This window comes from Chamaea fasciata, unplaced genomic scaffold (genome assembly GCF_029207755.1).
Source record: "Chamaea fasciata isolate MVZ Bird 193981 ecotype frontalis unplaced genomic scaffold, bChaFas1.0.hap1 SCAF_2, whole genome shotgun sequence".
NCBI classification, from domain to species: domain Eukaryota; kingdom Metazoa; phylum Chordata; class Aves; order Passeriformes; family Sylviidae; genus Chamaea; species Chamaea fasciata.
This window is the reverse complement of record NW_027094087.1, coordinates 3,035,945-3,059,632: the sequence shown is the minus strand read 5'-3', so window position 1 is coordinate 3,059,632 and position 23,688 is coordinate 3,035,945. Positions and strand designations below refer to the sequence as shown.

Below are 23,688 nucleotides of genomic sequence, written 5' to 3'. Positions count from 1 at the left end.
ACCCTTTTTCCCTCTGAGACTGACTTGGCAGAATTGTAACTGGTTAAACTTAACAATTTATGACTAACCCCACATACTCCAAGTACTGATTGATTAAGATACATCACAGTGCTACTCAAAACTCAGTATATGCAAACCAAATCTGGTCTCCAGTCATCTCTTCCTGTCCTGAACATCCGGTCACCCTTATTTTTGTGCCTGAGTATGGATTTGATAGCTAAATTTATGGATAAGTTTCAAAACTGTGGTTCAACTGCAAGGGAAAATTACAGTGCTACCATTCAGTCCAATTTGTTGACAGTGCCAGATGTTCTGGGGAACAGCACAAAAAGTGTCCTTCAAGTCTTAGGCTGATGCAGTGAGAAAGGTCTTTTTACTTCGCTGTCAGCAAATCATTTAAATGTTAACAAATATCCTAATACACCTGAGAAATCTGAACCTTTGAGTTTTGCAACAGAAATGCTGTTTATGGTTTTAGGCAGCATTGTGAAGCCTTAAATCTGTTCAGATTATTTTGAATGCTTTCCAAAGGCAGCTGCCTTCCCCTTCAGCAGAACCCTGAAGTCTATTAAAATACCACAGGAAGGGCATTAATAAAACAGAGGAGATGCATCAAATGCATAAAAATAAGAAAATGCTGAGGGCTCTGAAATTTTAGAAACTAGAATCGTGTTTACAAGTTTTATTTAGTTTTGACTAATGGATGTTAAATATAGTGGTCCACATCCTCAGCTCAGGAAAAAAGATCAATAAAGTTTAAATAGATCTGGATCAGTTGGGGTTCTGCCCTTCTATCCTGATATTTACATTTCTGGTTGTTTATTTGTTTTCAGTCTGCTTCTTGGAGACTTCCAAGTTTTGCAAAAAAACTTTTGCATGAGAAAACCATGATCTTTCAGAGACTATTTCTGGTGCAAGTCTCACTGCTGAAAACATCATCACCCTTTCATGGAATCCCATTTTGAATGGACCTGCTCACATGTTCTTATTGCTCAAAAGGAAAACTAAAGCTCACACATTGCATGACAGGCTGGGGGCAACTTGAATATAAACCACAATAGAAAATCCTACCTCAGGGTATTTATTTCTCTGAAAAAATTTCTCCTCAATCCCAATTTTTTGTGAGGATAGACTGCTTTTGGTGGAACAGATTTCTTTTTTTTTTTTTTTTTTTTTTTTTTAATTCTGATGGTCTTGGTATAAATGTTTTGGTGAAAGAAGAGGATGCTTGCAATAGTTTGTCTTAAATATGTAAGATTTCAAGAAGGAAAAAAAGCATTTCTGTATTGTTAGGATAAATGTTTAATGGAGTTCATTCCTATTCTACTGCCCTAACCAAAAGCGCATTAGGAAGCATTAATGCAATTTAATCCAATTACAGCATATTTACAATAGCAATTTATCCTGTAAGTGGGAAAAATTTCTCCCTGACCATAGGAAAAAAAAAATAAATCTTCCAGCTATGGAAAATAATCAAGTTTTACAACCCAAGTTAACTCTGTAGTTGGAAACACACCATATCCTGTGTGTTACAGCATTGCCAAAACCAAAGCTGGTGCTGCGTGCCTTGAACAAGTTTGCCAACAAATAAATCTCTTTCAGAACATGGAAGGGAGAATAAAGAAGCCCCCAGTATTCATAGAGTGAAGCATTAATTGTGAGCTGGTGCACCAGAACCTTGAAAATTGCTCCTAATTACAGCAGCAGCCAAGCTCCAGACAACTTTCAGGTCAAATTTTCAAGGGAAAATTGTGTGAAGGGACACAAGGAGAGGTTCCTTGTTCAAGGTGACAACAGCACCACTGGGAACAGAGCCCTGCCTTCCCTCACACCATTTCATGCACCACACAACTAGCATGCTGTGCACAGTCTCACTCCACACAATGAAAAAAGATTTAAAGAGAGACATCTAAAATAGCTCAAGAATGCACAAATCAAAAATCAGAATAACTTTCAAATGTGCGAGTGTACTGCTCGCTTGCCTGGAATCATCCCAACCACAGATGGAATAATTTCACGATGTCTTTGGGCTGTGAACACTTTATGAATTTTGGGGGTCATAGGAGCTCTCAGCTGTTGATAAGCCTGCAGCTCAAATTGCAAACCAGGTCCTGAATAACGAGTCTTCATCCTAGATGCCATCAATGCCAGGAGTCTTTTAATCCTGGGTGTACATTCAGATCCCCTGGATCATTTTAGACTCCACTGCATCTAGAAACCCCTGATTTCTCTTGCCAGGTGGTAAAAAATGTGTGACTAACTCCTCCACAAAAACATCTCACGAGACAGAGCAGGCCCATCAACAAGAGCGCCTTCAGTGATACTCGGAAATAACTGCAAAGGGGTTAAGGAAAGACGTTTTATGATTTATGCTCCATCTCCCCCCTTGAACAAAGAGAGGGAAACAGGAGGTGGGTGATGTCTCAGTGTTTGTGTGAAAATCCAAGATGGCTTGGGTTGGATGATCTCTGATGATCCCCTCAAGGAGGAAAGCACAGTGTGTCCTGGAGGAATGGAACAGGCCTGGCTCTGCATGCTTGGATCTCCAGGCAACTGCACAATTGGAGAGGAAATAACGGAGAGGAAACTCAGGAGCAATCAGCCAGAAAACCTTCTCCTTTTTGGCCATCTGTCTGAGCTGAGAGGCCTTAGGGGATGCACCCACAGAGGACACAACGCTGCGAGGAATTCACGGTGTCGGCAGCAAACAGAGGGACTCAGGCTGCTCCCCGGTGCACTGCAGCCAAGAATCTTCTCCCAAAGAACTTTGGGATGTGTTTTGGGTCTGCAGTGCTGCCTCAGGCCACTCGGCCCCTCCATTCCTTCCTACGGAGGTCAGAGTGGGGGGACAGAACGTGAGGCTGACGGAGGACTCCAAACCAAAGCCCAAATTTCTGTTCCTCTCCTCACAGCAGCGGGACAGACGCTCTCCAAGGTTCCAGGGGTGGGGATATCTGTGGACACTGAATCACACTGCTGCAGAAAGGGGCTGGGGAGTGCTTTTGGCCACACCACGAGGCACAAAGGCAGACCTGCACTTGGGCCAGCTGTGAGGGATGAGGAGGTGTTGAGCCCAGCAGGTCCCTGTAGCTTTTTATCTTTTTTTTTTTTGCATTTTAAATGCTCGAGATGGTATTTCATGTTCAGACTCAGAGGTTTATTAATTCCTATCTATATTACAGTCTCACAAGCCATGAGTTCCACAGCACCTCTAGCTAACAAACCAAAAATGACCCCCATCTCTCTCTCTACAAGGCCTTTTAAGGATAAACTGTCCAATTAAGAAATGACACCTAAATTACTTTTAACTCAATAACCAATCACCCATGGTCCACAATGCGGACTTTTCTACCCAGTTACAAAATACCACCCAGACCCATGAAGAAGAAGGTGAAAGAGAGGGACTCAGCCTCTGCCCTAAAACCTCCTCCTTGCTTTATATATATATAACTATATTCTAAACCCTTAAACTCTAAGTTTTGCACCCTGTGATATCACACACTTCTATTCAAACTACACACCCACAATCCCAATGCTATCACTCAAATTTGGAAGCCTTTTCCACGGCCTCAGGTCAAATGCAGTGTTTGCTTGGCGGTCAGTGCCTGTCAGCACAGAAAGTCTAAATTCTCAGTGACCAAGGTTCCAACAGATCCCAAATTCTCCCTTAGACAGAGAGATGGGTTACATCTTGGCAGAGTTCCTTTTCTACCGTGAATTTGGGGTTCTCCACTGTGGGCAAGCACACTCAAACGTCTCCCAAAACAGCCTGCAGCCCTGCTGGAGCATCTGCTATTCATCAAGGCACACTTTTTATCAAGAAATCAGGACCCTGGAGAACCCACTTCTCCAAAAAATATTTATTTGACGGCATGGAACACAATCACTGCATTTGCCCAGTCCAGCTAATGATATTCCTGAGCTTTCCTTTACTGCTCAGTAAAAGTATTCTTAAACAATACCTAGGTTTTTTCTTTTCTTTAAATAATTATCTCAAGCGCTGAAAGCTGAGAATATTTCATGTTGAAAGTGACACTTCTCCCCCAAATGATTAAAACAGACAAAGCTCTGCTTTCCTTCCCTTCCATTCAACTTTGATTTCCTTTTTACTGCTCAATACAAGAATATTTTATATATTTATGTAACATTTTGTTCTTGGGTTTGGGGTGGGGTTTTTACTGGCTATTCAGAGAAATAACAGGTAGAAAGATTTAAAAAAGAGGAAGAATAGTAAGAAACAAAAAGAAAAGAATACATGAATACACCCCAGGCACCTCCTCCAGATACCATTTCTGCAGCATTATAGGAAAACAAAAAAAGACATGAACACATGAAAGAGGCTGTGAAGAGGTTTTGTCAAAACCTGCTATATATAAATTGAAAAAGATTGCAATCAATATACAGTGAGAAAAATAAAATGTGACCAGGTATAGGAATATTGATGTAGCTGGCAACTTGCTTTGGAAAGCACGACTTAGTGATCCAGCAATACATCAACTTCAGCCCAAATAACAAGCAAGGGAGCACTCAGAGGATGAATCTGGGAGGAATCCCAGTACGACAGTAATAATTTTATGAATATTATGTGCCCCATTGGTGGGATATTTATGTCTTTGCTCTGCGTTTCCAAGATGTTAATTCAGGCAGGAGAACTGGCAATAGCTTTGCACAGCACCATTTACCAAACTTTAAAGGACAACACAGGTGGGTTTTTCCACAAGGAAATTACACCTCAGGCTATTCTGAACTGCAGCATCTGCTTGTAAACACAGATAATGGAGCGCAAGAGAGAAAACGTGTAACATTTGGTGGATAAAAGCACAACTTCTAAGAAATGAGAGAAAAATGTAGTAAGGAGTTCCGTGAGCTGAATTTCCTGCAGCTATCAGGAATTTGGGACTCCAGTAAAGAAAAATCTAATTAATAAGCAAGTGATTACCCTAAAAGGTGCAAATGTGCCTTTTCTAATGTTCAGAATATCTCATTTTAACACCTCCTCTTTGTTTCCTTTGTCGAATCTCAATTGCACTGTGTTCCTAATCAATGGCTGCTGCGGCCAAATGAAAGAACAATGCTTATAAAGGTCAATCAAAGCCTTCTACACCTGGTTTCCAAATCGTGGTCACCAGAGGGACCTGTGCTAAGGCCACAATGACCACAGGATTATGTCCTGCAGAAAATGGTCAGGTCCCCATCTCTACCTGCTTCTGACTTCTGCAAATCTTTAACTGCCTTTGTATTTGGAATGCCAAAGTTGAAACATTTAAGCAAAATCTTTTCCAAGCTTCTTGCAATACTTAATGTCAAGCAAACGAGGAGCAAAAAAAGATATACATGCATGTATTCGTCGGCACAAAAGAAGGAAAAAATTACAAAAGGCAATGAAAATGTAAATGGAATCAGGACAGACTCATACATAGGATTAGAAAACTAAATCCCACTCATGTTTCCAAAAATATGCCCGGCTTAAATATAAGGCTGGTAGACAAAAGAATTTTAAAAAAATAAGAAAACAAGACCTGTATGAAGTATCTGCCCCTATATTCAGTCATAGTTTTTATTCTGTGCTGCTGCAACTTCTGTTATCACATCACAAAACCTGCACAAACACACAAGACACTGCCTGGAGAAAGAAAGGCTTTCTGAACAAACAGACAAATATATTTTTGCAGTTCCTGACACAAAGGAGTTTATAAAAGGTGTGAAAACTTGAATATTTTATGTTTCCCTGAAGGTGAGAAGTTTTTTTTTACTTTTCATCTCCAAGAGGACTTCACAGAATCTGACATTAATTTCCTGTGATTATGAACCCTGGCTGGGGAGGGAGAAACCCTCCACAGAAAAGGTCTTTGATCCAAGTCAGTCACCATGGAGCACATGAATGGGAATGCTTTCCAAAGGGGGATACCCTCTTTGCTTATAAATAAATCATCCTAGGAGATTATACCCATGTATATTACCATATTTTAAATGCTTACCCTCTTCTAAACTTACAAAAATACTATAAAATTAAGGGCTGCACCTAATTTATACAGTATTTGAAGAGAAGTTATAAACTGCGATCAAATTGTCCAAAAGCAGTTTTAAATAATAGTGCTAGATCTTTGGTAGGGTTGGGATTTTCACACGTTCTTGCATGATGGAATAGACATTTTATAAGCCAGACTTTTCATACATATAATATATGTGTCAGTGTGACACCAAAATAATATTCTGTGTGCTTTGCTCTTGATTTAGAGCACTTCTCTGCCTGATGAACCGCATCAATTGACATTGGTGTCAGTAGAAAATAAACTTTACTAAACTGTGATAGTTTTGGAGGTGTAACCTGCAGTGGTACAGTGGCAGTCAAAATATAACGGCAAACATCACGCTCAGTTAAGGGACAGCTCAATGTTCATCAGCTTTCTTCTCACAACAAACAGAAGGTTTCAGCTCTGAAATCCTTCATTCTTTCCTCATTATCCTCCACTACGAAATCATTCCCTCCTCTTGCATCAGAAGAATGGCTGGCTGCAAATACCTCGTGCTCTGTCATTACCAGCACTGCTTGTCAGAGGCAAAGAGCTACAAAACTTCAAAATAACTCGGAATCATTTGCACCATCAGCACTTCTGGAAGGATTTTTAAAACAGTGAAAAGTTCTCAGTCTCCCCCATTTTGTTTAACAAGGAAAAGGCAGAGCCAACATTTGCTGGGTCAGATTTTCTATTCACAAAAGCTGCAAAGGACACATTATCTACTTTCTCATTTTATTTGTAAAGCGGGGGGCAGAAAAAAATCTATTTTATTGAGCGGGATGCCCGGTGCTCTCTCACTAACACAGTATTAAGCACTCTTTTCTGCTGCAGGAGCAGAGCTTTAAATTAAACACCAAATCCCTTTTGGCAGGTGAGGCATGGCCAGTTCAGGCACCCCTCAAGCAGGGGTGACATTTCGGCACTCTGGGTCTATCACTAGGCATTATTGGTTAATGCATCACTGCTGGTAGGGCACAAACCAATTTAAGCTTTCTCCCTCCCTCTTCCCATCAAGGCTTTTATTGATATTGGTTCCTCTAATAAAAATTCTTTTCTAAATCCAATCAACAGCTGTTTTAGTAGGCCAGAAACAGAAAATCAAAGATTTGTAGGCCTGTTTTTGTGTTTAAAAAAATATTTCACAGCGTCTGGGGATGATATTCTCACTCACCTGTGAGGAAAGAAAAAGCAGCTCTGGATATTTGATTTATACAGGTGCAAGGAAATTCAAAGTGTGGAAATCATTTGCAGTCTATCCCCTTCAAATGCAGGATATTGAAGGGCATTAGAGACAGCTGAGGGGTTTAGGGACTATCCTGTGATTTGAATCCATCAGTATCTGCACTCTTAACAAAATCCAGCAAGTGGATATACATCATTTCAGCTTCAATTGTTCAAGAGCATATATCCCTTATCCTAACCTGCTCCTGAATGAGGATGTTTTCCTACAGGCTAAGAGTGAATACACCAAAAACTGCAAAAACAGTTTATGAGCAAGTTCGTGTAAATCTTAACACTTTATCTAGTTACATTCACTGTAGGAAAGTAAAAATGCCTTATCCTCGAGTTTCACTGGATTTTCCGGGTCAGCCCTGGACTGGGATGCCCCAAAGGGTTCAGGGCCATTTTGGGCTCCAAACCTTACACAGCTCTGCTGGCAGAAAAGAGTCCTCACAGGTCTCTCAGCAATAGCAACAGCAATTTCATGGGCACACAGGAGAAATAATTCGTCCCTGCCAGTTTGAAAATGAAAGGCGTGTTTTAAAAGACGTGAAAACTTTACAAGATCACTCGTAGCAAGTGATCTTGGCAAGAAAAAATATGGCTGAAACAAGACCAGGAGCTTTAACGAAGCACTAGACATAGAATGAGAGACAGAGTGAAGCACAGACGGAGCTCCAAAAGACAAGAAGAGCTTTACATCAAATGTTGAATAAAAGTGGAAGAAGAGGGAGAAATGTTCCAAAATTTGGATTTCTTACGTGATTACATTGTCAAACCCTGTAATTCAGCCTCTTAGAAACTTTGAATTTTGGCTGAAAAAACTATTAAGCCAAAGTATTTCTAAAACAAGTGAATGGAACAAACATCAATATTTTCTTTTGCCATCTTGACCTGAGAGCTCTGGTTAATGTTAGAAAAGAGAGTGATGCTGCTGTTTCAGGATTTCCCAATTGGTTGACTCTTCCATGGACTGGGCAGTAGTAAAGACTAAAGTCCAAATTCAAATATCAGAAGCTCTCAAACTACTGAGTATTTGAATCAACGAACTAACAATACATAGATTCATCATTCTATGTCAAAGCTTTTTTTTTAGGGGTAACAATACATAGGTTCATCATCCTATGTCAAAGCTTTTTTTTTAAGGAAGTATGTTAGGAAAAATCAGATGAAAATATCAGAACGTTTATTAAAATGCCTTTTTGACGACGTGAAATTGCAGAATAGAACATGATTGTTCTTCAGACAGCCACTTACGATCACATTTATTGTCTGGACTAATCAAAACTGTTGGTTGTGTTTTTGAAAAAAGAATGTTATATTTTTGTTGGAAGAAATGAATTGCGTAGTTTGAGTAATCCCTTTGTTGCCTTTTTGTTTTCCCCCTATATTTAAGGAGGAAAAAGAGAGAGAAAACAGTAGCAAACTTTCCTGTTTTTGTTAAAAAAAAAAGTTAACTAAGAAGAGAACAACTTGCTTGCAACAACAACTTTTGGATTTGTGAACAGTATCTTGTGTCAGTGCTCTGCACACATGATACAGCCACACTCACATTTTGTAACTACAGACACTGAAAGAATTTCCATTTTGACTTATCCACCTGATGCAACAAACCACCTCAAATGGTTCCATTATCAGCTGGTTTTAACATAGAAAATGGTCACTTTTATTGCTTTACCTGAATCCTTTATAGAAAATTGGGTTATTCTGGTTTTAGAAGAAGCTTGCAAGAACCAGGCCTTGTTGTTTGAAAGGAACTAAATCAAGCAAGCAGTAATCAGAGTGTGTGTGGGATTAATACAACATTAATACAGAGAAGGAAACATGCAGTAGGCTCATTTGAACTATAATTTGTTATTTTTCAGTGGTATACCATTGCTAATGGAAAAGGAGAAACATTGGAGAAAAGTGCTCCTGTCTTAGAAACACAAAAATAAAGGTGAAGACAGAAAAAACCCCACATTAATTCAGTTTTGATTTACAATCCAACTATGAACATTTTGTATTAATGGTTCAAGATATTAGAGAAAAAAATTGGGGTTGTAGGTTACAGAAACTCATTGCTCCCTATATTACGTGCATAACTTGTGCGCATGCAAATACACACAGTTAGAGGTTTCTAAAATTAGTAAAATATTTCTACCTGGAGTTACCCCACCTTAGACAAGCAGGGAAGCTTCTGTGGACGACATTACTTGAAAGATAAAGAAGCTCTAATAGTGCCTACACTGTCATTGTCTAGATAACTGCTGAATAATTTCTCCAAACCAAGGCAATTAGCATTTCTTTTATCTCGTATGTATGATAATAAGAGTCATTCTACTTGTAATAAGGCATTTGATTAATATTGGTGCCTGGTAATTTCAGATTATTAATTCCCTTAACCATAAAGAGACACCCATGTACTTGCAAATTTGATGTAAATTGAAGCTGATATAAATTATCTAACACAAATTGAAATTTACAAAAACCATTAAGCGCCACAAATATGAAAATAAATCATACTTGGCAAAGCTATGGGCTTATTTGCTTCTTCTAGAGTTCAGATCACTCCGTGAAAATTATTCAAACTTTTGGCCTTAAAACAATTATTTTCAAGGAAACGGAGACAGTTCTGGCTGGGCTTGGCTGATCAGTGCTCAAGAGTGACCTCCCTGTTGCAGCACGGGCTGCCGCTCAACATTCCACAGGTTCTACTGAGAAATAGACAAGTCTCTGTAGGGATGAAGGATGTTGAAAGAAGCCCAGAAAAAAACAAAACCAAAACCAAACGAAACAGAAAAACCAAACCAAACCAAACCAAACAAACAAAAAACCAAAAAAAAACACCAAAAAACTACAAAAAAAACCCCCAAACAAACAAAACCCCCACATTTTGAAAGGCTGTTAACGTATAGAAATTATTAAGTGCTATCATTGAGCTAGAGAAAATTCAGCCATAGGAGATTTTAGATAAAACAGAAAAGATACGGTCACACTTGTATGAATCCGTTCATTAATCACCACAAATATCAAAGCGGCAATTGTTTAGGAAGACTGTCATAACCTGAGAAGAATACATAGCACACTGGGGTTTATTTACTTAACTCTAACATTGATTTTCATCCGAACAGAGTGGTGTCTTTAACTTAAAATCTGAAAGAAAAAAAAAAAAAAAAAAAAAAACCAAAAAAAAAACCACCTCCTACCAGTAGTTCTGGATTTCAATTTTCCTCTTACAGGCAGCAGGCACTAAAACCAGGATCTGAAATATAACTGTGCACATGACTAACCCTGAATTTTGGTTCATTACAAGAGTTCTGAGTAGAGTTAGTGCAGCAAAAGTGGTGATAAACCACGCACAGCTCTAATAAATATCATGACTTAGAGTGACCTGGTTAATTTTTTAAGAGCATCTGACAAGAGCAACAGAAAAATAAATATGAAAATGTGGGAGGAATCTTAATCTGATCGTGGAAGAGGCATTTAATCCTAAATAGCTAAGACACCTGCTGCTGTCCACTTTTTGAAGTACTTATATTTTCATTGCTGAAGAACAACCATCAGGTGTAACAGACTAGAAAATACCTTTATGTTTATGAAACTAATTATATTTACAGAAGGTTTTGTAAGATGAAAAGGCCCCTTTAGTCTTTCTGTTTAGAATTCTGCTTTCAGCAACATTTCAAACCAAGGTGTCCTGGTGCAAGAAAAATAAAGTGAAATAATTTGCAAGTTGTTATTACTTGCTGTTAGAAGCAAGTTAAAAATCATGTTTATAAGTACTTGAAGTGACAGGGAGAAAATATAGGAATGGATAGTTTAAAAATTGTGTATTTGTGTACAAAATAGGGCAGATAACTGCTGGGGCTGTGCTCAGAGATGCATCTCCACCTTCCCCAAGTGTTGGATAGAGCTCATGTGGGAAACACAGGTGTTATTCAGGATAACTGAATTTTAGCAACTGCTGGGGGAGAGATTCTTTTTTTAACTGGAGAGAAAAAAAAGAAAATTATCTCGGTCACTGAGTGCAACTGGGGATGATGCAGCAGACTCTGTTGTTTCCCTCCTGTTCACACACCTACAGTGCCTCTCCATTTAGTACCTTTACTTTCACTGAGATGAATAATTAAAAATATATATATTTTGTGGAAGAAAAAAACCGTTTCTGCCTAATAATTCAAGTCCTGTTGATCAGGTTTCCAGAGAGCTACTGTACATTTCCACACAGCACAAAATCATTGCTTACAGAGATCAACTTGCTTGTGCTGCTTGAGAGCATGTGATGCTTTTCCAGCAAGGCAACCTTTATTGCCAAACACTACCTAGGGTAATCTATCAAACATAATCAAATGGAGATTTCAGGCTGTATCCAGTTGTGGGGTTTTTTTGGTTTTGTTTTGGTTTTTGGGGTTTGTTTTGTTTTTGTTTGTTTGTTTTTTGTTTTGGGGGTTTTCTTGGTTTGGTTTTTTGTTTGTTTGTTTTGGGGTTTTTGTTGGGTTTTTTGTTTGCTTGTTTTTTGGGGGTTTTTTTTTGTGAAACTCTTTCCATACACAACAGGAAAGAGAGGCTTGTCAGAAAGGATTAGTTCCAGTGCCCAGGCTCCCTGTACCTGTCCCTTAGAATTCAAAGTACTGAAATCTGCTTTCAACTTCAGACAGGGAAAACTAAACAAACTTTGTGTACAGACACTCCTGAAAGATTCACACCTCCAGCCCTCTCCTGTGCCATGTCTCCATCCAGTTATCAGAACTGAGAATTCTGCTCGACAAAATGAGCACATCCTGGCACAACTCAGGGAAAAGAGAAAGCCAGGATGCTTCTTTTTGGCCAGAGCCAAGGGGAGAAGCTACAGGTGACACGGGTTGTCATTGCAGACTGGACAACAGGGCTGCAGATCTGTGGGTTGACCTCCTCTGGGTTTACGGGGAATTTTTATTCACTAATGCTGAAAGCCTGACTCCGGCAGGCCTTTGATTAACAGCAATATGAAAATTGTAGAATTACCCCTTCCTCCTGCAATGCCACTGACATTTAGGAAAGCACTACAAGGGATTAATCTGGCCAGGATCCTCTTATCAAACCATGGAAATCAGTTGGATTGGCAAAACATTTCTAAATGTGAATGTGATCTGTCAAAATTTCACCTGCTTTCCTTAAAACGGTTTCCACACTTTCAAAGTAAAACAACTCTTAACTTAAAAAGAGTAGTTTAACAATAAACCACACAAATATTAAAAATGTTGATAGAATGTACACGTTTATGATGGGGCATGTTTATGGCAGACAAAATACCTGACATAAATTCAGGGTTAAGGTGTTCTTTTACCTAATGACGTAAAAGCCCACAACTGCTAAGAGATTTTAATAGGAATTAGCCAGCACATACTGAATTTTACCATTCTTAAGCTGCTAAAAGACAGAAGTGCATTCGTGAGAGACTTTTTAGTTGCTGAGCAGAATTAGTCCCTAAATGCATTCTATAAAAACAACTTAAAAAAGAGTTCCCCTCAGTCTATGATTTCTTCTACTTGCAGAAGAAAACCCTTCTTTTTTTTTTCCTCAGTTCTGGCATTCTGAAAATAATTCCACAGAATGAATCAGCACAGCAACTGGTGTGTCAGTAATCTCAGTAGAAGGAGGCTGTGCAGGTACATTTATTTCCAGCATATACCTTGTTCCATTCCACAGGCTAAAGGACAGATGCTCGGTTCTTTCACCAGCTGCTCATGTGTTTATTTAGAGAGAGGCTGAAGTTTGAGGATATATTATTATCCTTATGCTTAGGTTTGAAAAGGTTAACAGCGGAGTCAGAACTCTGAAGACTCAAATAAACTTGTTAATGGCCAGAGCCCCTGTGTCCTGTTCTCCAAAAGTGTTTCTCTGGACACAAGATGTTGCCCTGCAGCGTGATACCAGCCCAGGGACTGGACCTGGCACTTCCCTGTGCTGATGGCCTGCAGTCCATCCCTTTTCTTCAGCATCTCCAGCTCCCTCTGAGTATCAGCCTGCCCTCTCCAGCACTCCAAATTCATCTCCCACCACGAATTCATCCAGTGAATTTTCTGTGGGTGCATCTCTAGCCCATCATTCAGGCTGATGATGGAGACTTCACATAGAATTTGCATCAGTATCCACCTCTGGGAGCTGACAGCCATCAGTTTGTGCCACTGATCACAACCTCTGAAGTGTCCAGACAGTTTCCATCCACTTGTCAAGTCCACAACCCACCAAATGTGGAAACCCTGCCCAAGACCCTTCTAAAGGCAAGAGAAACAACACACATGGTTCTCCCCTCGTCAGCACACCACCAATCTCACTAGAGAGGAAATGAGGCTGGCCAGGCAAGACGTGTCCTTGGTAAATCTAGGCCGCCTTGTCCCAAATGCCTTTTCCTTTGTGTTTCTGGAAAAGATTATTCCACTGCTTACTGACAAAGAGTAAGTCAGCCTCAACCCTTCCCTGACAGAGGATTACGTGGTTTTCCTCTATGAAAGACTGTAATATTGATGGGGGCACAAATCATTAGGGATATCAGAGTGTACTTTTTTCAGCAAAGTTGTTTCAGCCATGTAAGAGCATGAGATTCCTTCCACTTTTAAACTGTACCAGGCAAGCAGTACTGCAAAGACACACCCTCTGAACAGCTTCAGAAAAATCTCTGTGCAGATTTATACTAAGCTCAAAATTCAGCACGAGTCTGTTCAACAAGGTTGAGAGAAGAATTGAGTTATGGAGCTTAAGGCTTGAGGCTATCAACTGAAACTGAGCTTTAATTAAAATGGATTTGCTAATGCACAGTAGAGTTTGGGGTGGCTTCAAAAACCATTTCAGAAAGCTGATGTGATTTGCCAGCTTTAAAAGGAAGTCAGGGTTTTATCTGGATACCGGAGTTTGTAAATGATGCTCAAAATAAAGAGCTGAATTCCGGGTTAACCAAAAGAGAGAATATCTTCTAAACAAGAGTCTGCCAACAGCATGCCTTCGGTACATAAAAATTTGCTTGTACCAGTTTTTGGGGGGCTGTTGGCCAACCCCACTGAGCTGTCAGAGACTGGAGGGTGATTTCCTTTCCTGCAGGAGCAGCTGGAAATGCCATCCTTCCCTCCTGGGCTTGCAGTGCTCCAGGTAACATGTTGTGAGCAATATCCGGTGTCAGTATCCTACCTGAAGGGGAAAGCCTTAATTCCAGGGCTAAGGCAATGTTTATTTTTGCTGTTTGGAGCCTTTTGATAATCTGGTCTTCTTACACCTAAGGGTCACACAGTCCCAGACAGCCTTTTTGCTTAGACAGAGGCAGGAAATGAACAGGAAGAGTTATAGAAAGAAACAGACAAATTATCCTGCTCACTTCAAAGCTGGGAAAGTATCTTTCTCAATTTCTTAACCCAAACAAGGATATATTGGCTGTGGAATGTTGATTCTCTTTCTTTACATTCCCCCTTAAGACAGGAGAAAATCTAGATATTGTGCACATAAAAGGATTTCCTTACTAGAACCTTTTCTTAAGCTTTCAGCAGGTATCAGTTTTCTAGATTTAATCCAAATGATTTTGGGAGGAACAGCTCTATTAAGAGAAACTGTCAGATTTCCAAGCTGCCTCTCATATATATATAGATATATATTAAAAAAAAAAAATAAAAAAAAATAAAAAATAAAAATTACAGCACCGACATGTGATCTAAAGAAAGAGTCTGGCTCACATAGTCAGCCTGACGACAGACTCAGCTTAAAGTTCCAGGAAAGCAAACAGGAAGAAATAAAAAATTCAGAAGTTAACTGACCATCTCTGTGTGGTTTCATAGTTGTGGTACTATTACAAGGTACCTAATACTAAATTTTAAACACACACAAACCGCAGCCTCACTCAGATCTTGCACTCTTAATCCATAAGTGCTCTCTCAGCCAGGTTTTTAAGTCACTCTAGAAGTACAGCTTTTCCTCTCACTCACTCACTCACCCGGTTACTCACAAGTTATACTCACAAACTGAGGGTATATAATCACTGTCAGAGACACTGGGTGCAAAAAAATCCTGCGCAGTTTTTCCTCAACCGAAATAATGGCACAAGGCCTCGAGTCATTGCAAGTTTGTTCCTGTGGGAGGCACAGCCTTTTCCACACCCACTTTGTCAGTGTCCCTAATTCCCAATGAGCGCAGCTTTTTAAATGCAAACAGCTGACTAGTGAACAAGGCTCCCTGCCTCACTGAGATGACTGAACTGCGCTTGGTCAAACCGAAAAATTTAGGATCCTTTCAGAAGAGCTGCAAGCAGAACTGAAGAAATTTTCTAAGTATTGCTGTGGAAGAATTTGGTGGGGGGCAGTGGAGGGCACACATTTCTCAGGCCAACAATTCTTTCTACCTGCAGCCTTTGCTTCTTCCTGACCTTCCCTCCTAACCTGCCAGGATCTGCTATTTCTGTCTTGTTCACAGTCAGGACCATCAGGACCAGATTTCTTCATTCCTCTGATCACCGGTAACTGCTCATTCTCCCGCACACAGCCCTGCAAGCTGTTTCCCAGCTGTTTGGAAAACCAAAAAGCTGCAGAAAAGGGTATGAAGAAGAGAACAGGCTGTCTTCTTCACTTTTTTATTAACCGCAGCAGACAGTCCCACGGGAGAGCAGTCCACCATAAAACTACCGCCAGCCTCCACCTGGCAAATCCAGAGTTAATGCTCCCGGTGGGACCCGGTCTGCGGGGTGCTCTCTGCCCCAGTGTCCCATGACCAATCTAGGTCTGGGCCACAGGGAGGGAAATTCCCTTTTGCTTGTTGTTTCCAGGGACCTGAGGAACAGAAGCCTTTGGAAGAGGGGTGTGTGAAACCGAGCTCCTCAACACACAGATGAGTTCCCTGCAGAGCTTTGCTTGGTTTGCCTGGAAACTTGGAAACAGCAGCTGCAAGTCTGTGTCCTTTCACAGCAAAGAGGCGCATTTCAGTCAGCAAGGAGCCTTTCCACGTAAAAGCAATTTCCAGCCTGTTAAGAGTTCACTCCTCCTGCAAAATGACTGAGGCTGAAAATGTTGTGTGAGTTCTATGGCTGATGGTGGGGGACAAAGTGTATTTCCCTCATGCTGACAACCACAGGAGTGACCATGTATTCAAACAGCCACACTTTGAATGCAGGGGGTATCTCTTTGAATGCAGGGTGTATCTGAGAATTTCTTACTCCTACAACTACCATTCAGTGAACGGCCATAATCTCTGTTTCCAACTTTCACAGTAGCAATAGGAAGGGGGAAATCAGAAATGCTCTTCCCTTGTACGTAACAGTCCGAATGCAAGCCTGCAAGAAACTGTGACTAAATAAAGGAAACGTGACTAAATTCAGCCAGAGGTCTTGGTTATTCTGCAGATGAATAAGACTCACATTCACAGCTGATTTCTGAGTTAACTGCTCCAGCTGTGCCAGATCAAAGTGCAGCGTGGCTCTGAGCAATGTCCCAGTGAAAATATGATCACATACACGTGGTTATCTGAAACCACAGCAATCAGTAATTATTTAGTCTTACCCTGACTTTACAAAAGGTTATTAATGTCACAACCAAGGCAATTTTATCCTCTAATATTTTCTGTTCTCCATTCCAAATACACACATCCCTGATCTTACAAACCAGCCTCATTGCACCTGAACTTCACCGCCCAACAGGATGCTGCAGAAAAATGTGCTCTCAGGGTACTCACAAAACTTTGGATTCCACTCCAAACAGTCTCCATCACCTGACAGTCTGGTCACCTCAAAGAACAACCTTGGCACAATTAACCCTTGGACCCACCTAATCTCTCATTCATGCAATGCAGATATACCTCATACAAACAATTTAAACAAAACCAGTTTTTGATTCAGCTGGAGACTGAGGCTGCAGACTTGTCAGGTCATTGAATTTCCTCAAGCTGAAGTTCTGGAAGGGCTGGAAGAAGGAAGTTGCTACTTTCGTTCTGTGTTAATGAAGATTTTTGTGATTGAAGAGAGATCTCTTTGCCTTGGGACAAAGTTTGAGTGTTTTAAAACTTTTCTAGACTTTGTGTGTGAAATCCTGGCTCCTTCACAGTCCGTGGAGAACTCCAGTAATGGTCAATCAAGGCTAAGTTACGCAGGCTTCCCTTTGAGTTACTGTAGAGTTAAACAAAAGCTATGGTTGTGCATGAGCAGACCATCAAAGCAGCATTTTCCCCCCAGACTCCACAGAGGTTACTGATATATAACAACCAATCATTAAAAAAAAACAACAAGACAAACAAAAGCCACCAAAAAACCCACTGCCAAGAAAAAAAAATACACCACAAAAAGTAATCCAGAGGCTGTATTTTTATATTCTTGCCAAATTCATCAAGCCACTTCACCATCAATAAATTATCACCCTTTGTTAATCACAGATATTCCAGTCACCAACCTCAGTATCCCTGGGGTTTTAAAAATATCTGCTTTTTATGGCCTCGATTAAAAAATTAGTGGTTGCCTTCTATTAAAACAATAAAGTTGCAGCAATTTTGTGACCTGTTTGTCTTAACAGAACGAAATGCATTCACAGGCACTAAGCGGACAGCATTTTGGATACTATCCTTCCTATTAGGTCCCAATGCCAGCCAAACGTTTATCCAGACAATGAAATAAGCAGTTCAGTCCAATCTGATAGCATCATTCACATACTGGCTGAAGGCTACAGTGCTCATAACTCAATTTGTTGCTCACAGAAGTTAAAGAAATTGTTGAGTAGAATAAAATTGAAAAAAAAAAAAAAACAACAAACCTCATCCCCTCACAAGGAATATGATTAAATTAGGAAAGTATTTAGATGACAATTGTTTTGATCATTCTGAAGATCAGACAGAAGCGTTCTGATGACAGAAAAAAAAAAATTACCCTGTCTGCAGGATTAGGTAGAATATTTAGCAGAAATTAGTATCTCCTTGATTTTATTTTCAAAGACATTGCTGTTATCAATTTACAAGGTGATATGCAAAGAATGGATTTGTTGTAAAAATTAACAGGAAAAAACCAAATATATATATATCCTAGAGAGTGGAGAGATTACACAGCCCTTGTCTGCTGTTAAGTAAAAGCCTTTATGGAATAAAACAATACAAGTGAGGACTCATACAGGGAGGGGAAAATTGTTTTAAGACCTGCACAGGGCAAGAGTAATACATCACTGAAGTGTAATACAGCATTGGCATGGTGAAAGAAAATTGAGGATTGTGTGGAGCTCCCAATAGAGGGCATGCAGAGGGCTGGAAAGATCAAGATAAAATCCCATAGAGGCAGTCATAAAAATTGTCCCTGTTTATCTCTGAAGAGTTTTTCGACAGAAAATGTGAACAGGTAAGTTTTAACTCCCTCAGCTTCCTCCCTCATGAGGAACTACTCTGTTTTTCCCCACTTTTTTCCCCAGCTTTTGCTTCCAAATTCAAGTGATCAAATGTTATCCTAAATCAGACTCTTCCCAGGCTCTGTGCCCACCGAATTCACTATTGGATCACTTTTCCCCTAGATTTATAGGGAGCAATACCTGTGCACAAGTCAGAATCAGGACATGAAGTCTTTAAAACAGGAGCCACCTCTAGAAGTTGCTTTCCTGCCAGAGGATCTGGGACTAATATTTGGTATAATCAGAAGATTATTCTGGTATATATTTAACTCTCAGAGTCAAAGGGAAAATCTGAGCAAGTGCATGAATTTAATCAGTAAAGATTTGTAGCAGAGAGAGCTGCTGTGAGAATCTTTGCCCTAAATGTTCTACAAGGCATGACCAAGAAAGGACCAACACTGCCCTGCAGGATTTGTATCATAATCACCTCCAATAAAGTGGATTTCCCAGTGAGGAATGAATTAAACCTAAAGAGGATTAAGGAATGCAGGAGTGTTAATTTCCTCTCTTTATTAAAAAAAACAGACACAACAAAAGAAAAAGCAAAAAAAAAAAAGAGTTGCCAAAGTGCTATTATTATCCTCTAAACTGTCTGATCTGATTCTGAGCCCACCATATTAACGAGAAGTGCCCCCACAGGAGGCAACAGACCCATAAAATCAATGTAAGGGAGGTCAGACTGAGACCCTCCTCATTTGCTGTGAAAGGTGTCACCTGCTCCAAGCCCTCGTGGTGTGGAGGGTCGATCATCACTGAGCTGTGACATTCTGTGCCTGGCCTGAATGAACACTGGAAGGCTGACAGCTTAATATCTAGCAGCAGCTGGAGGAAAGTCAGGCCGTATTTGCCATTGCCAAAAGCAGTAATCAAAGGACCATCGTCCCTGTTATGAACCACTGGATGTGTTTTCCTTCACCAGAGAACCTGGCAGAGCCACAGCGCCAAAGCCTTTGCCACGTTGTGGGGAGGGAAGGGGTGACTTTTTGTTTGTTTTGAGAGGGTTTGGAGTTGGTTTGGGTCTTGGATGGAGGTTTTTTTCCTGCTGTTGTTGTCGTTTTTGTATTTACAATGGTACCTACTTAACAAAGTACAGAGAGAGAAAAAAACAGCAATAAAAGTGGGAGACAAAAGTGGGCTTCTGGTTTTCTCCTTCCTTCCCTCCCCTTCAGCCTCATTTGTCTTGTGCATTTAATTCCAGAGCACATGCCCCTGCATTGTATTGACTCCTCACCTAAAAATCAAGCTTGGCTTTCAGTCATCAACCTTGCCAAGGGTAAGAGTGAAACAAAATTATCTTTGTACAGGGGCTCAGGTCATCTCTCCCATTGCAGTAATGGGAAATGACAGCTCAATTTCTGCATCCTGCTTTGTCTTCTCGCACTGAACGGCTCAGTCCTCACAAACTCCCACCACCAAAGCTGGAGAAAGACAATTTTCCTTCCCAGATCATCCTTCCTGACAGCACTGCTTCTAAGACCTATAAAATATCTTCTAGTAAATCCTTGCTTCGGAGTGTAATTGGTTTATTGTCAATAACGTGGCTGCAAGTCAACAACATTAAAAAAGCAACACAGCCCTGAAGAAACAGCGGATCCCTACCAAAGAGGATTCCTGTTACAGACAGGAAGTGGGAAAGTATTTCTTGCTATCTGTCAATCCCAACCTGGCTACTTTTCTTTACCGAAAGCGCAAAGTTGTATGATTATGAGAAACAAAAAAAAAAATCCACTACAACCCAATCAATGTGCGAACCCAGGGCTCCCTCAGCAGGTGAATACACCTGGCAGAGTTGGAAACTCCTACACCAGGCTTTACGTCTCACTTTTTTGTAGGATTTTTTTGGGCAAGCAAGAGTGGAGTCATGGATCAGTACAGCATCCTTGTATTCCAGCTGATTTTCTTCTTTTCTGCACATTTCTGTAGAATAATAATAATAATAATAATAATAATAATAATAATAATAATAATAATAATAATCTGTCTAGAGTTTGCTTATCAGACTGAGGGTTGACCACATATCTAATAGTGGAATCAGAAAGGTCAATTACCCCTCCTGAGGTCACTCTTCATGGGGGCAAAACAAGAGTCTTTTAACCCATCCTCAGAAGGAAGTAGAGGGTTGGATTTTTTGGGGGGTTTTTTTTGTACTTCAGAGCTGACTGCTGTGGGTCACTTTGGGGTAAATTATTTTAAATCCCGCTTGTTCTGCCCTGCTGGGGAAAACAGGAAATGCTGGGGTAGCTGTGCGCTTGTGAGATGAGCAGGTTTAAAATCTTATCAACACATCCAGAGTTTGAACACAGCCCAAGGTGTGCACCACCCAAGGTTTCTGCCTAAAAAACCAACGGGATCATTGACTGATCTGGGCTTCACTCATTCTAGAAGTGGAAGTTCCCTGTCTTGGTCTTCCCTCTAAGGAGAGGTGCATAAATGAAGACCAGCCATCAAAAGGAGTTCAGACACAGATTAGCAAATAAACATTTGGATGTTTCTGTAAAATAGCAGAGTTGGGGATTTTATCTTCACGAGCACTGCTTAAAAATGTGAGATCTATAGTGCAGCTTAAAGAAAACACACTTTTTTCCCCCCAACTCATCTATAATCACTGTCAGATTTTTTTTAATCACTCAACAGATGAAATCAGAAGTGCTAGCTGACCAGAATGGGGTTTTTTCCTACATTTTTTTCCATGAAAAATATCAGGTTTTCCTCCTAGCAGAAAATAAGTTTAAAAAAGGCCTAAAGTTACAGATATTCACTAAACAAAACAAAACCCCCCCCACATATTTATGAAAGGACAACAATGGCCAAATCTTGTGTACTTGAAAACATACTGAACCGTGAGGACAAACCAAAAAACAAATCCTGGTTTCCTTATCCTTTACTGCAACTGTTCGACTGCTCTGTTTTCAAGATAATCATTCCTACCAATTCAGTCATAATATTTCACTCTCCTTTTCTTGCCAAAAAAAACCCCACCAAAAAAAACCCCCAAAAAAACCAATAAAAACAAACAAACAAAAACCAACCAACCAAACAAACAAACAAACAAACCTCTCAAATAACTATTCTCTTTTGTGTTTAATTCTCATAAAAGATCCAACAACCATAATTTTACCTGTAATATCTTTACCCAGATTATTTAGCGCCTGAAATTTCACTGTACTCTTTAAATATTTGGCCTGTGTGGGAAAATAATGGGGAGACCAAATGTTAGGGTGCTGCTTTTTTTGCCTTTTTTCTCTCTTTAAAATTTTATTTATTTTTAAATTTAGCTCGTCACAGAAAGTCCTAGGATGGATTGGGGATTAATAATCGTGACATCAAGTTGACACTTGACGTCAAGTAATACACTCCTTTTCTGGAGATGTCATCTTTATTGCCTCAAGTGAGCTGCAACGAATTGAAAGTCCAAAAAAAAAATAATAATTATGTGCCAAGCATTCCTGTGGGTGCAATTCGTCACCCACCCTTTTCCAAGCCACTGACGTGCAATTAAAATAGCATCACAGAAATAGATGGGGAAAGTTGGGGAATATTTTAATTCCTCAGAGAAGGGCGACTTGGACAATTCAGTAAATTACTTTTTATTACCTTTCTGTTTTGTCTTTCTGTAGGAGACTCTACTGAAGAAAAACACAAATCTGTGAAGTTTGGTGACACTCACTTTGCTTCTTGACATCTGAAGAAAAATAAGTAGATTTTTCAGAAACCCTAATTTATGTTGTTCTATTGAACGCCATAAATAAAACTATCTCTTTTGATGCCAAAATTTAGATTTAAAATGTCAGGCTTGATTTTTAATTCACCTTTGCTTTTGTAACTATCTAGAGAAGTCTAAACTAAGCTCCATGCAAAGTTCCAGACTTTCCAAAGAATGTTAAAATTTTTTCAAAACCTACAACAAATTGAAATTATCATACAGTACCATTATGATAAAGGCTTCAAATTGTCTTCAAATTTAAAATTTTCTGATTTTGTTCTGGGTCATGCAGTTGCCTCTACTCAAAGCTGGGTTTTGCAAGATCAAGTGGAAGGAAAAAAAGAAATTGTTCCATATGCAGTGTTCAGTGCAACGCTTTCCCTTCTAGTGGTGGTTGCTTTGCTTGTAACTAAAGCTGCTTTTTAAAAATATTTTTGGATGAAACCTGCAGCACAAGTTTAAGTTGAAACAGATTCTGCCATTCTCTGCATAGAAGTTATAGTGTGCACTTCCCAGGGAAGAGAAAAACCTCTTTCATTTAAGGTTATTTAGTCAGACTTTGTAAGATATAAGTTGCAGCTTCTGACATAAACCCACCCTACTGTTCATGCTGAAGCTTAATGGCTGTTTTCAAAGGCTTTATTTAAAATAGATATGTAAATTATAACTCCTCAAGCACATAGGCAATGATACAGCAAATAATTGAGCTGAATCAATGCATTATTTATGTGATAAAGCTTCCCATCACCGCAGTAAACTCCAGGAGAATACAGCATTCTAGCACAAGGGAGCCAAACCACAGCGTGTTTTCTCACCTGTCAATCTGGCTGGAAACTTTCAGAGACTCCTTAACTGAGCAAAACTTCCGAAATCTTCAGCCAAGAGCTTTATTTTTGATTTTACCAGAGCTAAATGCAGACAACTCACCCACTGGAGATCAATGCTTAGGGCCAGGCTCGGGGCAGAGAGGGAACAAAGCTCCTTCCAGTCACAAAGATAGAAAGAGGGCAGGGGAAGGGCATCGCTAAAAAGGACCAAATGCAATAAAACTGTGTGGAAATGCTGTGGTTTAGCTGAAAATCCCCTGCTTGATAACAAAAGTCCATTTTTATCATCACTGAGCTGCCACTTAAACATGACATGCTGGCTTCCTTGATGGCAGGAACGCTTCCCTTCAGCAAACTGGGTTTCCAGGAGAAGTGAACAACCTCTTTAATTTGCTTTTATGTTTAGATTGGTGGATAATACCCACCAGACAGCCTTAAAAAAGCAAAGGGCCTGGCTAAACATATGCACGGGTCACAACAACCTCATAGGCATTTTTAACATCTATGCACAATTCATTCTGATTTTCCTGCATGGGCCAACGCTGAATAGTTTTCAAGAGATCCGG

At 39.9% G+C, this 23,688-nt stretch overlaps 1 long non-coding RNA gene across 1 annotated transcript in view; it reads right to left on the bottom strand.

Annotated features, from left to right (window-relative positions):
• Nucleotides 1-15,269, bottom strand: part of LOC136304212 (uncharacterized) — a 98,220-nt gene extending 82,951 nt beyond the window's left edge. Inside the window, exon 1 of the long non-coding RNA XR_010724426.1 lies at nucleotides 15,206-15,269. This is a non-coding gene — a long non-coding RNA (uncharacterized lncRNA). The remainder of the gene's footprint in view (nucleotides 1-15,205) is intronic.
• Between the last annotated feature and the right edge of the window lie 8,419 nt (nucleotides 15,270-23,688).